Source organism: Ciona intestinalis, unplaced genomic scaffold, assembly GCF_000224145.3.
Source record: "Ciona intestinalis unplaced genomic scaffold, KH HT000253.1, whole genome shotgun sequence".
Lineage (NCBI taxonomy): Eukaryota > Metazoa > Chordata > Ascidiacea > Phlebobranchia > Cionidae > Ciona > Ciona intestinalis.
Window position 1 is genome coordinate 2,465 of NW_004190574.1, and position 5,665 is coordinate 8,129.

Here is a 5,665-nt window from a genome sequence, read left to right on the forward strand (position 1 = left end):
AATATAAAGCAGTTAATGAGCCATCTCTCTCGTCACAGTGAGTATGTTAACAAGTGGCTAAACCGAAAGGAAAAGTTTAAGTGGTTGAGCCATGAAATACAAAATGAAATGTTACAAATCAGCTCCCTTTATGTTTTAAGAAAATTAGCTAATCAGATAAGAGCAGCAAAGTATTTTAGTGTCATATGTGACGAAACCGCAGATATTAGTCGAAAGGGGCGGTTATCCATTTGTATTCGTTATTGTGACGATGCATACCTACCTCGTGAAGTATTTGTAGGTTTGTATAATGTGGAGGAAACAAATTCTGAGAAATTGTTACTTGTCCTAAAAGATGCACTTCTTTCAATGAATTTAGACATACTTATGTGCCGTGGTCAAGCATAGGACGGAGCCGCGAACATGTGTTACGTTGTGGGTATGAGGGCTTCGAGCCCACATACGCTTATTTACTTTTATGTTGTGTGTGCTTTTAGGTTTGCATTATTTCAGTCTTTGTTGTGTGCGATGTTAAATTTGTCGATTTCATTGTCTGTTTTTATTGGTTTTCCTTATCACTGTTTCACTTTTGTTCACTGTTGTCACGCTTGGTTTCTTTGATTTTTCACACGTTTAAGTCTCGGCGTTTCTGTGCTGTCGGGCTGATTGAAGTGATTTGCGCGTTTTCTATTTCTCGTTTCGATTCGCTTGTTGGGTTAGTTCTCGTTGTATCGTGTTGTTGAAAGGTTGTCTAATTGTCTTAAAGTCATTTGAGTCGTTTTGCAAAATACGGTTGTTGTTAGAGTAGTTATATTTTAGAACTTCTGTTTTTCTGTTTGCTTTTATTAAAACGATATCCGATTTTATACAGTTGTTTCAGTTTAGAGCAGACTACGACAGGCAGGCCCCGCGATTGGCCGTTAGGGCAACGTCCCGGACCAAACACCTCAAACACGTAACACATGCGTGGCCGAATTTCTGGACTACAAGCTTTAAACAAATTAATCCGTTAGCACATTATGTTTATTGTGCAGGACATCAAATTAATTTGGTAATTCAGGATGGGTTTAAAGAAAATCACGATGGAATGAATGCCATAGAAGCTTTATGTGCTGTTGTAAATTTTATTAAATCATCTCCGAAACGCATTGCAATGTTTAATGAATTTTGTTTGGGTAGTAAAGAGCCATTTACCGGATCTGGCTTACGACCGCTATGTCCAACCAGATGGGTACTACGTCTTTCTGCCGTCGATGCATTTTTAGGAAACTACTCTGTTATATTAAATTGGCTCGTCACACTGTACAAGAATAGCAATGCAGACCAGGAACAAAGCTTGTACGTTTATTTTATGCTCCGTGTGTTCCAACAACTTCTGCAAGTTGTCCATCCTGTTCATACTGCAATTCAGGGTCGAAATCTTACGATTTGTTCCTGTAAACAATTGATCACTAACTTGGCAATTACTCTTTCCGGGAAAGCTTCATCTAAGGAAAACGCACACATTTTTTTTGAAAGTTGTACCGCGTCGTCCCAAGTGCTTTTAATAAACGAACCGAATGTGAGGCTGAATCGTGTGAGAAGCCGACTTGCCGACACTGATGAGAGTACCCCAAATAATGCGAAAGAATATTTCAGTAAAATATATTGCAATGTCTTCGCCCGTGCTTCATCTTCCCCTACTTGAGCGGTATTGTACCAACGACCTCCGTATTGTAGAAATCTTTGAGAACATTTTACTTCGGGGAATTGCAGTGTCAGAAACAGAGATCGCAAAAGAAATACCCGATGTAGAATGTAATAAGATTATTTACGAAATTGAACAGTTCCGAACTTACAAAGCACACAACAGAACAAATATATCGGCAATTGAAGATGTTTGTGATTTGGTTCGCAAAGAAAAAACCCTCAGCATTCTTTTACCTAATCTGGCCACTCTGTTACGTTTGTATATTGTTCTACCATGTACGACGTGTGAAGCGGAACGATCGTTCAGCACCCTTTGCAGAATCAAATCATATTTAAGGTCAACAATGACACAAAAAAGATTAAATCATACCTGTCTGCTGTCGGTGCACAAGGCAGAGGTTGACGAAATAAATAAAGAACAAATTTTAGACGAGTTCATTTCTAGTAGTGCTGTACGACGGAATACGTTCCACTACGGAGTTTAGTCCGGATTTTTCCTGTTTTATTATTTATGTTCTACTTTTCCTGTTTGATTATTTCTGTGTTAATAATTTTGTTTTATTATTTCTTTTTTGATAGTTCTGTTTCGTTAACAATAAAATGATTTGAAGTAAATTAATTGATTGGCGTGATAATTTAAATCTTTACACTAATGCCGATGTTGATCTAGCGAATACGCACTAGGAAACGATCAAAGCGTATATGCTGCTGCTGCGTAACACTAACGTCTAGCGCTGAGCAAGCGTAAAATAACGTCAGTAATCGCTGTTTAAAAAATGAAATGATTTTGTGCCAGTACGACTGTATTACAACGGCCCTAATGTAGAGTTATAGGTAGTATTATGACGCCGATGTATTATGACGTCACGATTGTATTACGTCATAATAGGCGTCGCCTCCGCACTACGTTTCAAAACTCGGCTCCTATGCCATTAGTGACCACTGGGTTGGAGCAATTGCCGTTAAGTGCCTGCCCAGGGTCACATAGGCACACAATGATATAGCAGCGTCAAGCCTTGAACCCAATCTCACCTCTTGCGCTAACCTATACCAAAGTTAGTATAGACTAAGTTAGGAAACGGCGCTCGTGTCCGGCGCCATCATGGAGCCCAGAGCGTGAATCGCCTATACAAATGCATCATGGTCGGCATGTGTTCATTTAGTTCTTGTAAGCGATACAAAGCTAGAAAACACGTTGTTTTAACATTTAAAATACACGGTTGTTTTAACATTTAAAATATAATTTCTAATATAAGTCTTGGAATTATATAATATTAAATCTAGGAATTAATGTGGAGTAAATTAATATTTTGACTGATTTTCGACGTACAGTGTGGCTTAACAAGGCTTTACGTTGGCGATTAAGATGTATAGTGGTTTGTGCTCTAGCACAGATTTAATGATATAAAGATAGCTAAATTTAACACTAATGCATAAAGATTGATTATAAAGCAACGGTGGTATAGCGAAAACTAAAGTAGGACCGGAATGGAATGCAGTACGCTGCTGTCTCTCACTTTGCCTTCTAAGCACGATGCCGCACTTTCACGGTGTGCAATGCGTTGCGGCGTCGGATAGCGTGTGCGTCGGGGCAGGATGGAACAGCGTCGTCGCGAGGCTGCGGAGCGTGAACCCACAACTTCAACATTGGCCGCCCCACAATTGGTGAACCGCTGGACACAATCCTTTCGATGGCAACTGCAGTCAACGGTGAATCTTTGTCTGTTTATATACTTTATGCATATTGTAAGCTGATCACTCACAGGGTTTCACTGGTCTATGTGGCCCAAATATTTACTTCAATACTGTTGCAAGTGAGTCTGCCTAAGACTCCAACAGGCATAACTGTTGAGATAGGTAAAATAATGTTTTCCCCCAACGAGTGATGGCAAAATGCCCTCTTATACCCATTTTTTTAGGCTTGATACACTCGCAGGGTTTCATTAATGTTATGGCCCGAATGTCTATTTCTTCTTTGGTCTGTATGCATATTGTAAGTTGGCATACCTGACCACTACCTTACAGTAAATTTTTCGCTAGTTGTCATTTAAAACCAAGTTTTATCTCCACCTATCTTATCCGTTCGTTATTGTATTTAAATATTATTCAAACAATTTGAAAAACAATAAGTCAAACCGACAGGTGTATACCTTGTTGTTAAAAACTCGGAATGAAATATTTTCACCAGTTACAGTTTGTTTGGTTTGTAACACATGTTTATAATCGGTAAATTGGAGGTTGATGTGTCTTTTGGACAAACCCTTGCTGCTAATCTTATCAACATCCCCGGTACAGTAGTATGTTTTAGAATTCAAAGCAACAATACCGGTTACCACTATACTCAACTTCAAAGCAACAATACCGGTTACCACTATACTCAACTTTAAACAACCCCAATGTGCGTTTGTCAAAGAGTTCGTTGTTTGCAACACTTTTATGGAACCCAAGCCTTAAAGGCTGTCCTGGTTTCAACAAACTCAGCGTTGTGAGCATCACACCCCAAGGCAGGAAACCAAGTACCGTATTCGTTAAAGAATCGTTTTCTCAACTCGGGCTTTTTAATAACATCATCGAGTGAGTCTGCGGATAAACCAAAGTACATTGAATCAGTATCACACTGCACAAGGGTAATGTCAGACGGATCAATAAATAAGAATAATACATCATAAACAAACTGTAACAATTTTAATTTTGCCAGATCATATACGAACACCCCGATTTGTATCGGGAGGTCTTGGTGTATATGTTCCTTTCTCATATGGATTTCAGAGGTCCGTGGCAATCTCGTCACAGTGAACAATAGGTTTTCGCTTTATCATGTTGTTAACAAGAGGTCCCTTTTGAAGACAACATCTTTGAACTTCAGCTTGTTGGTCAAGGTTTTCCATATGCTGAAAACATTACTTGTTAGTTTGACTATATACGCTAAAAATACTACATATATAACTTTTAACTTGTAGCAAAACTTTACCTGAATTTCCAATTAACTTTTTGCACAGTCAGCTATGGTGGCTTGTGTGGGATCGTTATCACCAGCACGCCGGGCATCGCAGACAAATTCTCAAAAACTTAGTTAATAATTGTACACGTGTAAATGTATATGTATAAACTCGTAGACTACACGTGTAAATGTATATAAACTTTGGTGATCAAAAGTCCATGTTCCAAGTACCACTTTAGCAGCGGCGTCGCGAAAGTTTGTTTTTCCCCCTTGAAACTGCTGATCACAGCTACGTCTCGGTGAGCTCATGATGTTATTTTTCTCCGCGAAAGCCTTCATATGAGGTCCGAGAAATCTACAAGTCAGTAGTTAGCGTGTGTATAATTTTAGAATAATACTTATACCAAATGGTTTTTGAAGATGGAGGGAATTCGCTGTATATCCTTCGCAAGTGCTCTGGTACACTTACATCCACTTCGGCAAATCCATATAAAGTTTACCTAAACGTTAAACGTTAGTAGTGTTCAAACAGTATACCATAATAAACTTACCCGACTTTTCATTTTGGGGGTGTTTCCACGCGGGTTTGTTTTTGCAGATGAAGTTTCGAATCTCCGGATCCTGTTGCTCACGCCGCCACTGACACCCCCATTTAAAATGGACATTATACCCTTCAGTCTCCAAACGTTTCAACCGTTGCATTGTTTCTTTATTGAGCTGTTCCTACGATTTTTCCATAAGCTGATGGCGTTCCAACAGATTTCCACTACCATCCTTGTTTGTATCGCACATCGTACAACCATGCCACACGCAACCCAGGTATTCGAAAACTGAGTTTGTTGACGCGCAATACCCATCTACAAGATTTCGCATACTTCCAATAATTTGCTCACCTCCATTGTTTTTATGCGAGATTTTAACTCCTTCCTTTTTGGCCATCCAGTCTAACCACGTGCATGCTTCTCTTCATATTTGATTTGGCAGGATCGGTTTAAAATCTGGAGCTTGGTAACGGGTAAAGAAACCTGTAGACCTGCAATTCTTGCTTATGCACCA

At 39.3% G+C, this 5,665-nt stretch overlaps 1 long non-coding RNA gene across 1 annotated transcript; it reads right to left on the reverse strand.

Annotated features, from left to right (window-relative positions):
* Positions 1–3,811: 3,811 nt before the first annotated feature.
* Positions 3,812–5,591, reverse strand: LOC113475350. The gene is made up of 3 exons (XR_003397104.1): positions 5,014–5,591; positions 4,640–4,964; positions 3,812–4,559 (listed from the first exon to the last, which is right to left on the reverse strand). It is a non-coding gene; the product is annotated as an uncharacterized LOC113475350 (long non-coding RNA).
* Between the last annotated feature and the right edge of the window lie 74 nt (positions 5,592–5,665).